This window comes from Somniosus microcephalus, chromosome 4 (genome assembly GCF_052327205.1).
Source record: "Somniosus microcephalus isolate GS21.2 chromosome 4, FLI_Smic_1.0, whole genome shotgun sequence".
Taxonomy (NCBI): Eukaryota; Metazoa; Chordata; class Chondrichthyes; order Squaliformes; family Somniosidae; genus Somniosus; species Somniosus microcephalus.
Genome location: NC_140990.1, coordinates 74,055,148 through 74,074,894, shown reverse-complemented (window position 1 = coordinate 74,074,894; position 19,747 = coordinate 74,055,148). Strand labels below are relative to the sequence as shown.

The 19,747-nt window shown below is 47.8% G+C and overlaps 1 protein-coding gene across 1 annotated transcript in view; it reads right to left on the bottom strand.

Annotated features, from left to right (window-relative positions):
* LOC147119235 (uncharacterized) overlaps nucleotides 1-19,747 on the bottom strand; it is an 87,753-nt gene that overhangs the window by 10,014 nt on the left and 57,992 nt on the right. The gene's annotated exons all lie outside the window — the stretch shown is intronic.

The following is a 19,747-nucleotide window of genomic DNA, read 5'->3' as shown; positions in this document are numbered from 1 at the left end:
ACACTCAACTCGTCATCCCACCATGGGCTGAAGACCAGGCCGGCAAGAGTTCTGCCTGGTAGATGGAAATCTCCCAAGGTGAGAAAGTCTGAAACTTGAAGGCAGAATGTATGATTATTTGCACATACCAATCCTCCGTAGAGGTAGTTCTTCTCGTCGGTCAGAAAACACCACCGAGTTGGAGATGCCTGAATCACCCTAAAGGCACCTTCCAAAGGCTCTACCATCACCACCACTGCTGAGCCCTCATCCATCGGCTTCAGGGTGTTACAGGTACACACTATGTAGTGCTCCGACTCAGTACAGTGCTCATCCGTGGTCATCAGGAGGGTGCCATTCTTGCCAGGTGCTACGTATCCACGGGTACCCACTCAGTACGTCGATTCACCTCTGACCTCTCCCAGAGACTCTACTTTACAACCCCCCTGATATGTCCCATTCTTGTGCCCCTGTGGTATCATCATTAGAAATATAAATGCCCGCCGCCCGCCCCCCCCCCCACCCCCCGCCTGCTGGTCGGGTTACCAAGAGTTCCTGTCTATCTTCCTCCCAGTTAATCAGATTGAGACTGCTGACTTCCTTCTGTGCATGCCGGGGCACCGTCCCAAACCTGATGTCTTCAATGTCTGATTCAACGCTGTCAATCAAGTCCCGAGCCAGCATGTCACATGCTCGGCCCATGGACTGTAAATCAGTCACCTTTATTACAGCTTCCACTAGGTCCTCTATAGCTCTCTGTAACCCAGTTCCCTGCACTTTGACTGCCGTAAGCGCATACTCCATTCCCTGAGCTGTGAACCACAGGCCCTTGGCGCTTTCCTGCACCACCCAGGAGGCATAGCTATTCAGGCCTGTGATTTGTCATGAATTTATGACCGAGTTGGCACTTTCAAACAAGCCCCCCACTTCCCCTAATATACTCCATCTCCGCCACCTCTTGGAGACCCCTACTTCGGGGAATATGCAGTCCTTATAATCACTAAGTAATCGCTGCAATTTATGCTTCACCCAAGTAATTGATGCTGGGTGATCACCACAATTAGCCTCTAACGCCGGCACTATACTGCTCAGGTTATAGGTTACTTCTAAAGTGGCCATAGTTACATCATGTAGCGTGCCTTTGGGCCCCTGACCCTGATCATGCCATCTGTTGGAGGTGACACCATGGTGGGACATCGCGACGGCTTTTGATATCCACATGTTGTTAAATCAAAGCATCTTATATCAGTACATCCCAACCGCTTAAGAACATCGCTACACAATTCTTGGCAATATTGTCCCTCAGGTGACTGTCTGTGTGGAGTTTGCACATTCTCCCCGTGTTTGCGTGGGTTTTCTCCGGGTGCTCCGGTTTCCTCCCACAGTCCAAAGATGTGCGGGTTAGGTTGATTGGCTATGATAAATTGACCCTTGCCTAGTGTTAGGGGGATTAAATACATGGGGTTACGGGGATAGGGTGGGATATGTGTCGGTGCAGGCTCGATGGGCCGAAATGGCCTCTATCTGCACTGTGGGGTTTCTGTGATTCTGTGAAGGCCTGGTTCCCAAATGAATGGGGGTAATTTAGTCCACCCTGCTATAATGTTGACGGTGCTGATGACCACACCCATCATTTCTCCGCGCTGCCCCTTGTGTGGCGAGCAGGAGTATAACCAACATCCCAGTCCCGTGGCATCATCAGATATGCCGGTGACCGTTATATCTCCATCAGTATCCACGCTAGTTTGTAATTTTGTATAATTGTCACTTCTGGGTCCGATAACAGGGATCCAGACCGAGTTGAAGGAGTCTGCTTGCGTTGTGCCGGGACAGACCTCAAGTTCATATAACCAACCGCCCGGGGCGCCGTACCCTGATCTTTCCCTTTATGATGGGCAGGGAGGCCGTTCCAATCGGACTGGTTGTCTGGGGGTGGACAGTTCATGGTTGCTGCCACAGATAGGGTCCCAGTATCCTTGTTCCATATTACATTTGGGATTTATTTTCCATACCTTGGTCATATGGCTATGTGCGGTGACCCGGTCCGTGATCCATATATTGGGTTTCTTTACCCATTCCCCTTTCCCCCGCTGTGGCAGTTGCATGTATTGTCCTGGATGTAAACAAGTACTTTTATCGATGTGCACGGTGGGCACCTCCCACGCTACTGTAATTGTCAGGAGGGTGATCGCCATCACGGCTGTCCACCAGGCCGCTATTGTGAGAGAGGTTTATCTGAAACAAAGTAATTAACAGATCTGCTGCTACCTTTCCTGTTGGTAGAAACAGAATGTGAGTCATGAGGCTTAACCTGGGACCAATGTTTCCACTTACCCCCCTTTTGTATGTCCAAACACACACGTGTCGCTGGCCATTAGGACTGTGTAAGGCCCAGACCACCGAGGTGCCAGTCCCAGTTTGGATGGCCTCCCTTTTACCATTACCCTGTCTCCCACCGTTGGGAGCCCCAATGACTCAGGTTCAGGCCCGCGTCCGTGTCGATCTGTCGCTTCTTGCTGCTGCTTTACTTCCACTTTAATCCTTTGAAGCTGTTTACAAAGCTCCGCTACATAGCGTGTAATTCTATCCCTCAGCGGCCCTGTTTCATGACCCCCTTCTATCACCCCTTCTGGTAATCTCATAGCCCTCCCAGTCATTAATTCAGACGGAGTCAGTCCTATTCGCTGGTTGGGGGTTGCCCGCAACCTCATTAATATGGTCGGGAAGACATCCACCCAGTTCTTACCCGTGCTCGCAATCACTTTTGCTCCAGCCGTTTTCAGGTTTTATTCATACGTTCCACTATTCCGAACTCTGAGGGTGGTAAGGTATGTGGAACCTCTGCTTTACCCCCAATAACTGACATGCCGTCTTCATGACCCTACCCGTAAAGTGGGTCCCCTGGTCTGAATCTATTTGTAGGGGGACCCTCCACCGGGGTATCACCTCCTCTGCCAAGATTCTTGCGGCCGTATCGGCGGTGCAATTTTGTGTTGGGAAGGCCTCTACCGCTAGTTCACACTGATGTTCTTCTCCTTTACCGGTTAATATGCCACCTGCAGGGTTTAATCCACTGTCTTTAACGATCTGTACAGACTTATCAAGTACCGCTTCCCACGCTGATCATGACGGGTGTCATATCGACCCTCCCGCAATCCTGTTTGTGTCTAGCCCGTACCTCTGGAAATTGTGAACACACAAGCCCAAAGACGCCCTCAGTCGTCCAATCCAAATTCCATGTAACTCTTCACTTAAACTACAATTTCAATCCCTCTAACAGGTACCAGTGTGTTTAACTCTATTCTGATTGTTTCATTAATTAGATAGTTTCTCAGTGGAGTATGTGTCAATGCAGGGACACAAATGTCTCCAAGAGAAAGCTATTAATTTACTATTCATAACTACACTTTTCTGATTTTCACTAGAAAGCTAGGAAAATTCTCATTATTCCCAAATCCAAACAGCAGTATTGTTGAATTGACAGGTTTTGTCAATGTTCAATTTAATTTCTATCAATTTAATTTATCAATTCCAATTTCAGAAACAAGTGATTCCCAGGCTAGGTGGTTTACACAATGTTTTATCATTAGAGACAGAAGTGCTGCAATTAGTTTACAAGGTAACTTCCATATAACAAAAGAAAGCAGAGTGGCTCTGTTTAAGAGCCCAAGGAGTTAATTTATCAAATCATAATTTTTCTTCCGTCACTGTGGGGAAATATTAACTTAAAATTAAGAAACTTAAATTTAATAATGTCCAATATCTTTAAATTTCATTCAGCAATACTAAAGTTGTTGCTTGGTGAACTTAAACAGCTGTCAGTGGAAAGGGTTAACTCCTTTGCAGGCTTTTTAAGAAGGCGGAGCGAAACATTGTCAGGCGCACGCAATTGCATCATTTCACGTAAATTTATTTAAAAAACTTTCCCGAAAGAAAAAGACTTTCACGCTTTAACTAAACACGAACAGAACAGATCAAACAAAACAAAATAGCACATGCTTGTGGAAAACAGTACATTACGTCATATTTCTTATTGTCCTTTCTTCAGATGCCTTTCCAAATGACTGTAAAAACGTTGAATACAACTGGAGAAAAATTAGTTTTTCACATTTAATCAATTTGCTTTGGAAGATTTCACCACAGCAACTGCGACTCCAAGGTTAAATCTTAGACTGAAACTTAATCTTTTGTTTAATCAACTTTTTGTTTTTCTACACCAGCTTAACTTAAATTATAGTTTGAAGTTTTGTTTCAATTCTGGGGGCACAATCTTATTTGCACATTCTTAAAACTTCCAAAATCCAAGACAAGACAAAAGGGTTAAATGCTTTTTTAACACAGAGAAGTGGGTGGAGCATAAAACACACAACAGACATTTTTCTTTTTTTAAGGACAGACTTTCAGACAAAAGGAATACTGTAACGTCTTAAACATCCATAGTCAGGAAAACTTTCACACTTTAACACACACTTTCACACAAACTAAAATTCCAGCACTTTTTAAGGTTCCTTTCACTCAGCAATCTTGTGTTTTATTTGTCTCAGCACAGACGTTAATAACTTCCATGTCAGTAAAACTTTTGGTTTCTCTTTCTTTTTTTTTCTGTAAATTGGCGTCTCAGCAGCTTTCCCTGGATTTCCAAACCCCTGTTTTTTTCTTCCTTTGCTGAGTTTTCAGATTGGTTAGCCTGCAAATTAGATCTTTTGTTAGGGTGGCTATCTGACACCTGGCTTCCTCAAGATTCTGCAGTGCGGAGCCTGTCTGAATCGTGTTTACACTCTGCTGCTGCATGATCGCAGCAGATGAGGCAACTTGACACTGCAGAAGCTCGATCTGATTTTGTTCTTCTAACATTTTATCATCCTGCGTGAGGATAACATCATCATCTCGCTCCCATTCTGCTGCCCCTCTTTCTAAATCATCCAAATCAACCTCCTCACTATCATTCCGTCCACTTTGCACTGACCTTGCCTTCATTACAGCGGCACACTTGGTGCCTACCATTTTTAGCTGTTCCACGAACTCCTCTTTTTCCTTCTCCCGTGTGGCTCCAATCTTACACATTTTTTCAGGTGGCCCTGACAAAGAACCACTACAGTTTCCTCCTCCTTATTCTTGCTCTCCTTGCTCTACCATTCTTTCTGTCGGTTGGGAACCCAGTCAGGATCCCAGCCTTCCTTTTCCATTCTTTTTATTACCTTGTCATGTTTATTTAACAAATACTCCGTTATGGATCCCTGAGGACCCGGCTTTCCCTCGGCCATCTTACCTACTTAACTCTTTTAGAAATTACGGGGATCTCCTACCCCCAGAGAGACACCCGCTAAGCTCTCTCCCCCGGCCCTCACCTGGCCGTCGGCGACCACAACCACTTTGCAATGTTGCCTTCTCTCTCACATGACAGCCGTTCTGACTCATATTGTTCGAGATCCCTGATAGTCCGAGGGACCGCTCCGTGCCCACAGACCTAACTACCGGTTGGTATAAATTAACGTACTCACCCCACTTTGTCTGTTGGTCCTGGAACGGTGCCCTGGTTTCGGTACTAGCAGCAGATCCTGCCGACTACGCCAAGTTGTTGTGGAAGAAACCACTCGGACTCACGGGTAGGCTGTGATATGAGAGAAACTTTATTACAAGCATGCAGGGGAGAGCCTTCAGCGTACCAAAGCCTCTCAAATTTACAATGGTTGTTGCAGTTTATTTATACATAATCAATCTGCTACCGATAATTGTTCAACCATTAATTACTGGTTACATAGACTTTGGCAGATGCTTCCCACTATCTCAACTGCCCTGGACCCAAGGTCCTTACATCTGCCTTTCTGCAGTTTTGTTTAGCTTATTCAGTCTCCAGTTACCATTATCTTTGTTCATTGTTCCTGATTCAAGGTTTCGTGGAGAAACTTTATTACAAGTACTGCTACTGTTAAATGCTGACACTGCGCTTTGGTCTGATTTTGGTCAAGCTTCCCATCATACCTTGCAGTCACAGTTACATTTTAATAGCATAGCTTCTAACGCAATTATAATACACATTTAAAGGTTATCCAAACCTACAGGTTACCCTATCAGGTATGTAAAAAGGAAAAGATTAACAAAAGTAAATGTGGGTCTCTTACAGGCTGAGACAGGAGAAATTATAATGGGGAATAACATAGAAACATAGAAGATAGGAGCAGGAGTAGGCCATTCGGCCCCTTGAGCCTGCTCCACCATTCAATGAGATCATGGCTGATCATCCAAATTCAGTACCCGGTCCCTGCTTTCTCCCCATATCCCTTGATACCTTTAGCCTTAAGAAATATATCCAACTCTTTCTTGAATATATTTAATGAATTGGCCTCTACTGCCTTTGGTGGCAGAGAATTCCACAGGTTCACCACTCTCTGGGTGAAGAAATTCCTCCTCATCTCTGTCCTAAATGGTTACCCCTTATCCTTAGACTGTGACCCCTGGTTCTGGACTCCCTGACCATTAGGAACACCCTTCCTGCATTTAGTTTGTCTAGTCCTGTTAGAATTTTATAAGTTTCAATGAAATCCCCTCTCATTCTTCTAAACTCCAGCGAGTACAAGCCCAATCGACCCAATCTCTCCTCCTACATCATTCCTGCCATCCCATGTATCAGCCTGGTGAATCTTCGCTGCACTCCTTCCATGGCAAGAACATCATTCCTCAGATAAGGTGACCAAAATGCACACAATACTCAAGGTGTGGTCTCACCAACACCCTGTACAACTGCAGCAAGACATCCTTGTTCCTGTACTCAAACCCTCTCGCTACGAAGGCCAACATACCATTTGCCTTCTTAACAGACTGCTGCACCTGCATGCTTACCTTCAGCGACTGGTGCACAAGGACGCCCAGGTCTCGTTGCACTTCCCCTTCTCCCAATCTATTGCCATTCAGATAATAATCTGCCTTCCTGTTTTTGACACCAAAGTGGATAACCTCACATTTATCCACGTTATATTGCATCTGCCATGCTTCTGCCCAATCACCCAACCTGTCCAAATCACACTGGAGTTTCTCAGCATCCTCCTCACAGCACACACGCCCACCCAGCTTTGTGTCATCTGCAAAATTGGAGATATTACATCTAGTTCCCTCGTCCAGATCATTAATATATATTGTGAATAGCTGGGGTCCAAGGACCGATCCCTGCGGTACCCCACTAATCACTGCCTGCCACTCGGAAAAATACCCATTTATTCCAACTCTTTGCTTTCTGTCTGCCAACCAGTTCTCTATCCAAGTCAATACCTTGCCCCCAATCCCATGTGCCTTAACTTTACATGCTAATCTCTTATGCGGGACCTTATCGAGAGCCTTTTGAAAGTCCAAATACACCACAGCCACTGGTTCTCCCTTATCTATTTTACCAGTTACATCCTCAAAAAATTCCAGTAGATTAGTCAAGCACGATTTACCTTTTGTAAATGCATGTTGACTTTGTCCGATCCGGTCACTGTTTTCCAAGTGCTCTGCTATTACATCTTTTATAATGGACTCTAGCATTTTCCCCACTACCGATGTCAGGCTTACCAGTCTATAATTCCCCGCTTTTTCTCTGAGACGGGGACCCCATGATCCGACCCCAAAAGCAGTATAATTTCCCCAAGGAGGCAGAACCCGACATGGAGACAGCAATATCTTCATTGGTACAGCAGGGCGTATTGAGGACGATAGCCACCCACGTGAACTCCCCATTATGGCCGGTAAAGAAACCGGACAATTCGTGGAGAGCCACGGTGGACTATAGAGTCCTCAATAGTAATATCCCAGCCTGCGCGCCCACGGTAGCAGCAGTTGCAGACTTAATAGGGAGTATTCCAGCATCGGCGACCACATTCACGGTGCTGGACATCTCGAACGGTTTTTGGTCCATTCCGCTGCGGCGGGAGGACCAGTACAAGTTTGCCTTTACTTTCAAAGGGCAACAGTACACCTGGAACTGCTTACCACAGGGTTTTCACAACAGCCCCAGCATTTTCCATCAGTGTATGGCGGGGAGTTTGAAAGAGTTCAGCCAGCCCAACCAGATAGTGCAGTATGTGGACGACTTACTCCTGTTCACAGATACAAGGGAGCAGCACGGCCCACTGTTAGCCGAATTGTTGGAACTGTTAGAAAGGAAGGGTTTCAAAGTAAACCCAAAGAAAGCCCAGATCGGCCAGCAGGAAGTTAAATTCCTGGGTCTGGCCATCCGCGCTGGGGAAAGAGCCATAGATAAGGCCAGACGGGAATCTATACAAGATCTGCCGATTCCCAACACAGTAACGGGTGTAAGGTCCTTTTTGGGATTGACCGGGTACTGCAGAGATTTCATCGAGGACTATGCTGCCACAGCGGCCCCGCTACTTCGACTCTTACACAAGGGAGTCGAGTGGTCTTGGGACGAGGGGTGCCAGGCAGCATTCGAGAAGTTGAAAAGAGATCTGCAGACCGCGCCAGCCCTAGGGGCCATAGATGGGGGAGAGGAGTTCTTTCTGGAGGTAGCCGCTAGTGGGGACAGCCTGAGCGCAGTACTGCTCCAAGAGCGGCACGGCAAGCTAAGACCAGTAGTTTATTCCTCCAGGGTGCTCACGGATGTGGAGAGGAGTTTCTCCAATTGCGAACGGCATCTCCTGGCCACGCATTGGGCTGTGAACAGATCAGTGATCTTCACAGGGACCTCTCCCATTACGCTCCTCACCCATCACACCCCCACGAAGATGCTTCTGGACGGGAGGATTAAGGATGGGACCGTAAGCAGCGCTCGGATTGCACGCTGGACCCTCCTCCTTTCCCAGATGGATCTCAAAGTTAAAGGCCTCTGCGCGCCAAGGCTCGCAGCCAATATGGCATATCCCGGGACAGCCCATCAATGTTCCGTAGAAGGGGTATGGGAAGTTAACATAGGTTTACGGGCCGGGATACATCCCACGGGCCGCGAGATCTACGTAGACGGTTCTAGCACTGTAGCTGACGGCAAGCGACTCACAGGGTGTGGAGTTTATGACCCTGCGGCAAACATTGCCCTGGCAATTAAGCTCCCCAGCACTATGAGCGCGCAGCAGGCTGAACTGTCCGCGGTGGCGTACGTGGTTACCCACCCCGAGATTTTCCCAACCCCATACACGATTTGCTCAGACAGCATGTTCACGTGCAATTCGTGTACGGAGTACCTCGCCATCTGGTCCCGACGCGGGTACACCTCCGCGGACGGGCGGCCTTTAACAGTTAAGCCCTTGCTGGAGAAGATCCTAGCAGCTGTGGGGGAGAAAGGAGAGGTGTTCATCCATAAGGTGAAGGCTCACTCCATTACAGAACCCCGCAGTCAGGGCAACCAGCAGGCGGATGCGCTAGCCAGGGAGGGTGCCCGCAGCGGCATTCTCTGGGACCCATACGAACCCGGACCCGTGGCGGCGATCCAAGGCAGGGAGGGAATTCCCGGGAACACAGGGGTGACACCGCCCCCAGACCTAAAGACCGTCCAAACCCTGGATCCCGCCCTAAAAGCAGTCCTAAAAGCCATCACAGAGGGCAAACAGGTAGAAGGTCCGTACAGTACGGCAGCCCTCACAGTCAAGGAAGGTATGCTGTTCCGAAAGGAGCAGTGGGTTGTGCCGCAGCAGCACCGAAGGGAATTCCTGCAATTGGCCCACGAGGGTCCAGGAGCGGGACACCCCGGACCTGAGGTCACCTGGCAACGGGTGGAGCAGGCGGGATGGTGGCCGGGACTTCGGGACGATGTCCGCGAGTTCTGCGCAAGCTGTCTTGTGTGTGCTGCTAACAACCCAGACCCCCACAAAAGGAAGGTGCCCATGGGGCACATCAGGAGGGTAGAGGGACCATGGCAGTCGATTCAGGTCGACTACATAGGGCCCCTGCCCGCCGCCCAGGGAGGCTATAAGTACTGCCTTGTCCTGGTAGATGTGTTCACCAAATGGGTAGAAGCCTTCCCGTGCAGAACAGCTACAGCACTGGGTACTGCTAAGATCTTGATTCGGGAAGTGTTCTCACGGTGGGGACTCCCCCGTTTTGTAGAGTCCGACCAAGGGAGTCAGTTCACCGGTCAAGTAATGCAGAACGCCCTCAGGCTCTTGGGCATTGAGGGAAAGTGGCACGTAGCATACAATCCCCAGTCATCCGGGATTGTTGAGCGTATGAATCGGACCCTCAAGGAAAAGCTGAGGAAAGAGACAATGGGCTTGCCCCAGAAATGGGCGGAGGTCCTGCCTTTAGTCCTCATGGGGATCCGAGCCAGCCAGTCCAAAAGCACGGGGTATTCCCCGCACGAGTTAATGACTGGAAGGATCATGCGAACACCCACCCATGTGCTAGCCCCGGTGCTCACTGAGGGCCAGCTCCGAGAGGTGAAACGGGACAAATTCGCCCAAACCCTCTTGGAGCGCCTGAGACAGATTTATGGGCAGGCGGCTGGGAACATGGGAAGACAGCACCAGGGAAATAAACTGTTGTTAGAACCTCGGAAACAACAAGAGTGGGTAGTCGGGGACCAGGTCATGGTCCGAAACTACGCCAGGGTAGGGAGTTTTGAACCACTGTACATGGGGCCATACAGCATTGTAGACAAAGCCAGCCCCATGGTTTATGCAGTGAAGACGCCCCGACGTACCAAATGGTTTCACATCAACCAGTGTAAACTGTTTAAACCGGGTACACCAGGGCCACCAAAGGGGACCAGGTCTGAGAACAAAGATCCTCAGCCTGTAACAGAGTCACAGACCACACAGGCTGGAGCAGTAGCCTGCGTGAAGGGAGAGGCCATCCCATTGGAGTGGGAGGTCTCATCTTTTGAATGGGATTTAGGCAGGGGAGAGCCCGAACAGCTCAACCTCGCTTTAGACCCAATCACGGAGGAGGAAGAGTCAGAGGACGGCAGTCCCGCCCTCGACTCAAGCTTGGGGGAGGTAGGGAGTGGGGGTGGAGACTCGTTACCTGTAGGGACAGGTGAGGTGGGGTCGGAAGCCACAGATCCCGACCCCGGGGGGGCGGAGCCTGAGGAAGGGGAGCTGGAGCCGGCAGCTGTGGAGGAACCACAGGCTGTGCCGGTAACAGTCACGACCCCAGGTCCATCGGCCCCGGGAGCCCAACCCAAAGCAGCCCCTCGTAGGTCAGCTCGAGCGCCCCAGCCCAGAAAATTTTGGCCAGATTCTCCCCATCCTCCCCAACCACGGTTTAAAGCAGCCCCAGGAAGACATGATCCCCGTTCAGCAGCGACAGGCTGCGGGGGATCAAGGCCAAAGATCAATGCAGCCCCACCGCAGGGTGTGGCACACGACAGACCTCACAGGGATTCGGAAAGCCGCCCCACGGAGGGCGGCGCTGTACATAAGTTAAGATAGGTAATTATGGTCATAGTTTAAGGAATGTAAAGTATATGGTGTTAAGAGTACAATTTTGAAGTCTGCCCGGTATGTGTGTTTGTTAGGGAGCGGGGTCCAGGAACCCGCGCGTCCAATTAATTTAGGCCAGCACCTATCGGGAGCCCGGCTACATCATTTTGTTGGTTACAGAAACCTGGGATACGATGGAAAGGATTGTCGTAGCGTTCATGGCGATCGGGTGCGGGTGGGCCTACCGAGGCCGCACCAAGGACGTCATCATTTTCGGGTGCTCCGGGGACACGGCCCCCATCGCAACGGATGGGACGGGGGAGCGAGAGGTAGAGGAAACCGCCACCTACTTCCACCAAGGGAGATGGCCAGGTTGGCTGGGAACGAATTCTACGGAATATTCCAGCAATTTCGGTTTTGCCTACCAAGAGACTTCATTAACGTGCCCTCGAGTGAGGATCCTAGCGCCCAGAGTCAGCGTCACCGTGGGAAAGAGGATTTGTCTGGTGTGCAATGGGAACGTACCACCAAGGCGATGGTGGTGGCTACGAAAGCTGGGAAAGGACATGAGAAACTCTACGGTCGAGTGGGAGCGACTGGGTAATAATACCCATCGGACTATTACGGGAACTCACGGACAATTACGTGTGTGTTGGGACAAATGGTGGGAACCGGATGAGGGAATATATGTCTGTATGTGGGGTTCGAGACGCGTCTGCCCCAAGGGCGTGTCCATCTTCTTCCAGAGGCAGTGGCAGGATGAAGGGAAGGGGATGAGATGGGATGTTAGCACTCGAGCGTGCGGAGCCCCATACTCCCCTATTCCGGTGAACGCCACTGAACTCATCACCCGCCCACGCAACCCCTGCCCACGATTCCGGTAGCACCAGCCCAGAAAGGAGGGTGCCCAACCGCCACCAAGGGACCCGGGAACGGTTTAGTATTGGTACCCACCGGTCAGGTGCTGTACCAAGGGGTACACTACGCGGTGGCCTCAGTGATTTTAAATCTCACTGAGGTAAGATTGCCGGAGTGGTGTCCCAAAGAAACGGAACAATTATACCAGGTCCTGTTAACCAGTATGTTTAGACAATTTTACGAATTTGACTTTGCCGACATCGACAGAGACAAATTATACACCACACCGCCAGAAGTTTTGGATCGAGTCGGGAGGCAAAGAAGGGGTACTGTAAATGACATATTCACTGCTTTTAATACCGGGACATCTGTTGTCAACGCTCTAGATAACGTGGAGCTGCAGACACAGATCAACGGTTTAAAAGCCCAGTGAAGGAACATATTGACAGACGAAAACAAGGTCGTGGGTTCTGAGTTGCATGAGGACCAGGCCATGACACTACACTTTAAGGACATAATTGCTGAGCTGGAGAAACACGCGAGAACGGTAAATGCACTCATTAAGGAGGATCGGAATGCGTCCGATCAAGCTGCGCAAAACGAGGCCTGTGTGCTGTACGGGGCGTGGTTATTGGGCGAAGGCCGCAGTAATCTTGAGGATTTAAAACAGGGTTTGGTCCCGTCCTGGATCAGCAACAAGCACTTGCAAGCGCTCCACCCTTTTGAGAATGCATTAAGCCCGTGCCAGCTCAGACTAGCCGCAGAAGCATACCCAGTTCCAGTGGACTGCGGACATTCGAATCACACTATTATGGGAATAGTAGTAAGAATGCCGGTGTTGGGTCCCGCAGCAAAGCCCGCCCCGGTATACAGAGTAGAGAACATTGGAGTCATTCAGGGGGGCGCACACATTCGTTACGCAGTGGTCCCGCCTTACGTCATCAGATGGGAGCGTACGATGACAGGCACCGACCTCTCGGGATGTCGGAGCCGGGGAGCACACATCATCCTGTGTCCCCAGCACTTGAATGCCTTTTTGAAACCACAGTGCGGGTTCAGAACCGCTAGCGCGAAGCCGGTGAATTGCACCATGGAGGCAATGGCAGAGGACCATGTGCCCCCACAGGTAGCATATATCGGGGGTGGGACATACTGCGTCACCACTGCAGCGCCTCAGTACCGATATGGACAACACGAGTGGTGTTCGGTCGGTGATAGCAGTTTCTGTTTCAAACCCAGGGCCGAGGTTCAAGTGGCACAACAACGAATTGTTCCCATTCCTGCGCCCTCCACTGTACACATCACTATCAAAGAGAATTTCACAGACTTACAGCGATTTGTCGCGCATTTTGGTTATGTCATTCCCCCTCTTCCCGAACACCTCACCAAGGTTTTAAAAGCCGTTATAGTTTCGCAGAAACATTTCTATACACTGGAGCAGAAGACTTTAGAGATAGGAAAAGACATATTGGACATAACCATCCCACCATGGTGGGACTTGTTCACCAACATAGAGGTCCCCGCCTGGATTAGAATAGCATCCCATATCCTAGTAGTATGTCAGGTTTTGATTGTGATATTTTTGCTCTTCGTGCATTGCAAAAGAGGCAAACGCCTCCAGAGGCACGAGAACACAGGAGAATGGAGAGAACGCTATGTGCGGATGGGGGAAGCAGATACCCCACTCTAAGCTGCTAGTATAAGATTAAGCGTCCCTCCATTTAAAAAATTTTTTTTTTTTTTGATTGTTTTGGGTTATAAGGAAATAAGTATTGTCATGTTATTAGTTGTTCTTAAGTTTTTTTGGATTAATAAAAGATGCATGCAGATGGCGCAAAAGGGTATCAACCCCTGCCCATCTGACAGGTGAAGGTGTTATAGTTTAAGATTTGCTGTCTATGATTCCAAATGTGCATGAGGTAATTTTCATTTTCTCCGGAAATGGGAACTGCATGTGTCGTGAGGGGCATAGATAGTTAAGTGCCAGGAATGTTTGGATGTGGGGAATCAGGGAAAATTTGCTCATCAAGGATTATTGATACTTTAAGCAAGCTATCAGTATCACAGGGGGGCCTGTAAGATTCGCAATTTTCAGCAAAAATCACGCAAGAAAACTGGATAAAATAAGACTGTTTGTTGACCAAAGTAAGCTTGCACAGAAAAACCTTTGATAAAAGGGCATACAAAATGGCCGCCAGGCCCCGTGATCAGTTTATGAACCATTTTATTTCTGTTACTGCAAGCCAGACAGGCTTGTGGATTGAAGACAGTGAGCCCACGAAAGCCAGTCTCTGGGAACCGAAACTCAGAGCAACAGCATACATATTCAATGGATTATAAGTACAGGATGGGGCCCATCAAGATATGGGCGGACAATGTAAAAACACTTATACCCATTTATCGTACAAAGGAAAAACCGTTTAGCAGCCATCAAGGAAAATGTCCGGACCGATCAATATGCGAACCGAGCCACGGTGACAATGCAAAAGACATTGAAAGACATTATCGGCCAGGAAGGCCAGTTTAAGTTATCACCGGCTCCGTTACAAGACAAAGCGCCCCTGCAGAGATTTCTGCCCGCCAAAATTAATACAAAGACAGGACTATGATTTGGCGGGAGATAAGACTGTCCCAAAAGAGTATAACTATGGATTGAAAGTCCATCTAAGTTACTTCGGACTTCGGGTTACTTGAACAACTTCTTCTTCACTGCCACGGCTTCTTGTTGGGCGACTTCAGGCTTCCATTTCTTCAAGAACTTTCTTCTACGAGGAACGAACGAAGGGCGGACGGTGCCCGGATCGGCGCCTCTTCCACTTCGGCAGATCGATGAAAACGTTTTCGTTTTTTTTTTAAAGACGGACGGTTTCGGTAAAAGGACAACGTGGTCGGTGTTCAGCCAAACAAGGCTCGGCCACGACGAGAAGACGACGAGGGTGGCCCGGGTACTGGGGTCGGGAGATCATCGACGACCCAGGCCGACGGAGAAGAAACCCTCTGGAGAACCGGCGATCGATGCCACAAGATTCTCCCAAGTGCATAGCCTGCATCTGGGTCTGCTCCATGAACCCAAATTGACTTGGTGGATCTCAACCTTAACGAGCGCTCATCGAGGCTGGGTCTACCCCACCGCCTCGAGGGAGGAGAGAATATCGACTGCGCCAGAAGTTTCCAAATCCACGTGACGACGGAAAGCGGTGCCAAAAAGGCTGCGAACCCCCTTTCTCGCGATTTCGAGAGTGGTGAGCATGATCCCAAGTTCCCCAGGTCGAAACTTAGTTTAGGTATAGGGGAGGGAGTTAAGGGAAATCGTAATGTGTTTCCCCTTTTTCGATGTGCCGTGTGTTCCCCATTTCCATAGAGTCAAGTTCATAAATTTGTGCATGATTGTAGTAACTTTAATCTGTGCCTTTGACATGTATTTTGTAATGCTTCAAACTGTTTAAAAATAAAAGCATCCATTTCGTGCTATTCAACCTGGTCTATTGAGTTCTTTCTCTGCACTACTGTTCTCTGCACCTAAGTCCAAGGTCTAGAACCGTAGGGGGGGAGTGGGTCGAACCACTCAAGGGCAATTATTGCACGAAGCCTGGCAGGAGACCAGAAAGAGCAAGAGAAACCCCCTACACTAATAACCAAATGTAATGTTGCTAGAAGGAGGAGTGAACACCCACAGGACCACTGACAACTGGCGACCGAACAAGGCAAACTCTATTTTTACTACATGGGATTCTGCGAATGTTACCAGAGTTTTCGAGGCTGAATTCTGCAATTCATCCATTTTTTTCTGTGAAAACCATAAAATCGTTTGCTATAATGTTCTTATATTTAGACAGATGGTTCACATTGGCTATTAGCAGCTTTAAGAAGATGCCTGACTTATTGTCATCTAAAGCAAACAGTAGTTTATCTTTTACAATTCATGGTGGAATAGTCTAGATTTTGTTTGTACAAGATCACAGGATAGGTTTGGATGAAGATGGCCCTTCAGCCCATTTAATCTCCTTCTAGAATACCAACCTTACCATCTTTCCATTGCAGCATCTGTTTCTTAATTACTCCAGTGTTCTGGCATAAACCACCCTGCTGGCAACTCATTTCAGCTGTTGATCACCCTCTGAGTAAAGAAAGATTTCCTGCCGTCTATCCTAAATTTGCTCTTCACACCCATGAACCCTGTGCCCTCATGTCCTGCTGCCCAGACATATCTGAAAGTATTGTTCCAGATTTACCCATCTATCCAGGTAAGTATTTATATTCCTCTATTAACGTTGCTTCTAAGACCTGTCTTCTTGAGGTTGAAGAAGAGGACTTGCTGATCAAGTTGTACATCATAACTCTTCCCTCTAACACCATGGATCAGGGTTTGTTGCTTTCTTCTGGATTGCCAGTAAGACCTGGATGGCTCCCATAATATCACGGTGACCAGGACTATATGCAGCATACCAAGTGCCGTGTGACCAGGGCAGCTTCGGCATTAGCTCTAGGTATTTGAACTGAACTGATTGGACAATAAGATCAAGCATGCTATTTCCTTTGTTTATTGATGAGCCACACCTTTTAGGAATGATGCGTGGTGACTCATCTAACACCCTAAGGTTGGTCTCAACTTCCCACTTGACAAGATCTATCCCACCCATTTCTATTTTTCCCTAATAAACAGTATCTTGCCTTTTTCTATATTGAGTTTCATCTGCCAATGGTCATTCTTTGAAAGCTCCCTTTGTAAGATCCTAGTTGCCTCCTCTGAATTCACATTCTTTCCTAGCTTGGTGTCATCTCCAAATGTAACTGTTTTATATTATGATTGTAATTCCAGGTCACCTTTGTAGACCAAGACCAGAAGGGATTCCCAGCATGGACCCCTGGGGTAACCCACTCAGTATCCTCCCTTTGCAAACTAGCTTCACCTCGACAGTATCAATCAATATGCAAGGAAATGGCAGAAATGTTAAACAGTTTGTTTGTATCTGTCTGCACAGTAAAAGACACAAAAAGCTTACCAAAAATGGTGGGGAACCAAGGGTCTGATGAGGGTGAGGAACTTAACATAATTAATATAAGTAGAGAAAAAGTACAAGAGAAACTAATAGGACTAAAAGCCAACAAATCCCCTGGACCTGACGGCCTACATCCTATGGTTCTAAAAGAGGTGGCTGAAGAGATAGTGGATGCATTGGTTTTGATCTTCCAAAATTCTCTAGATTCTGGAATGGTCCCAGCGGATTGGAAGGTAGTAAATGTAACACCACTATTCAAGAAAGGAGGGAGAGAAAAAATAGGGAACTACAGGCCAGTTAGCCTGACATCAGTCGTCGGGAAAATGCTGGAATCCATTGTTAAGCAAGTGGTATCAGGGCAATTAGAAAATCAGAACATGATTAGGCAGAGTCAACATGGTTTTATGAAAGGGAAATCGTGTTTGACAAATTTATTAGAGTTTTTGAGGATGTAACTAGCAGAGTAGATAAAGGGGAACCAGTGGATGTAGTATATTTGGATTTCCAAAAGGCATTCGATAAGGTAATGAGGAAGTGTACTTTTATATTACAAAATGGCTTCACAAAGTACAGAATAGAAAACACAAAATGGCTTCCATAGATTAGTAATTATTAGTTCTGCTGAAAAAGCAGAACTCTCCAAATTAACAGATGACCTCATCTGTTAATTAGAACAAAGACCTTCAGAGGTACATACTGTAAGCCTCCCTATCTCTTTCACATAGCTAGATGAAGAGAGTCCTTGAGTCATGAATAAACCAGGATAGGGAGTCAAAGAAGAACAGGACTTATAGATTAGATAACCCTATTTCTAGGCATTTCTTTTTGTTCCAGCCCTTTTTATCCTTGATTACATTTTTACTAACACTATATTTTTCTTGTAACTAATTATGATCTCAGACTTCGATCATGTGATTCTGAAGGCTTGCTTTAACTATAAATATGTTACCTTTTGCCTATGATCTTAGAAGTGGTCAGCGTAGCCATTGTCTACATGTCCGCTTCCCTTGTATACAAGAAATAATAAAGTCTTCCTTTGATGATACTTTGTGTTTAAAGAGTCTTACTGGGGAGTCGAGACTTCGACAGTGCCACACAAAAGGTTATTACTCAAGATTAGGGCTCATGGGGCTGGGGGTAATATAGTAGCATGGATAGAGGATTGGTTAACGGACAGAAAACAGAAAGTAGGGATAAACGGATCTTTTTCAGGTTGGCAGGCTGTAACTAGTGGGGTGCCGCAAGGATCAGTGTTGGGGCCTCAGCTATTTACAATCTATATTAATGACCTAGATGAAGGGACCGAGTGTAATGTTTCCAAGTTTGATCTTATTGAATGGTGGAGCAGGCTCGAGGGGCCTTATGTTCACCTTGAAACCTACTGACCTTGGTTTGTAAAGAAGTCTCTCATGCAATACTTTATAAAAGGCCTTTTGGATGTCCAGGTACACTACACCATTTAATTTGGGATATGCCCCATTTAATTTGGGATGTCACCTCTTTCAAAATAAATCTAAGAAGTTGGTTAGGCCAGATCTATCTATTAATGCTGATTCTCTCTGCACAGATGCTGCCTGACCTGCTGAGTATTTCCTGTTTTTATTTATAATAGAGAAGGGTGAAGGTGTGTCTGTGCCTTTAACGGCAGCTGCCCAGACACAGGGTGCTGTCCCTTTAAGAATGAGTGACGGGGACAATCCAGATTCCTTTCAGGTTTTCTGGGAAGGATGTCAGGATCCCAGCGCACAGGCGCGGGACAGGCTATGCGCGGTCGCCAGGCAGAGCTGCAGGTCGGCGGGAGCGGGGTCGGGAGATTAATAAATTGTGGGTAGGCCACGCCACAGGGTTTATAAAGTTGGAGAATGGCCTCAAGCCCGAATGAGATCCAGCGGCCAAATGTGTTCCGCCGGACGGCAGCGGTGAAGCTTTTTCTCGGTGCTAGGCCCGGGTTACGCGTCGTCATCTTGGTGGAGGAAAGACAGACCGGATCCACTTGCAGCAAGCCGCATGCACAGCCATCTTGGTACAGGAACAGTGAGTGGGCAGGGCTGCAGGGCCCCAGCGACCAGGAGAGACAATCATTGACTCATTGATTTTATTCTCACTCTGCACACAGCGGGTGTAGAACTGGACCTAAACAGAGTAGAGAGAGGGGGAAAACTGGGAGTGGAGGAAAGAAATGTTGGAGATGGTGCAATGGGTTTGGATTTCAGCACAGGGAGGAGGGAGCGTGTGTGGGACGGGGATTTACAGTTTTGGGGGAACAAGAGAGGAAAGAATGTTCCATAGAAACTAGAATTGTCTGTTCTGGATTTCTATCCTGTACTTCCAGTGATGACTTTTGTAAACTCCTTTTACAGGGTATTAGAAGGGGAGGATTTACAGACAGGAAACTCAAACCAAATATCACAGCAAGTTCTGACAGAGTCACTTAATTCATCAGGACCTGAACATCATCGGCCTTTGAATGTGGAAGGAGAAATGTTTGCCTGTTCTGTCTGTGGGAAAAAATTTAAAAGCTCAGTGTGATTGGAAAAGCACCAAGACACCCACACCCGAGTGAGA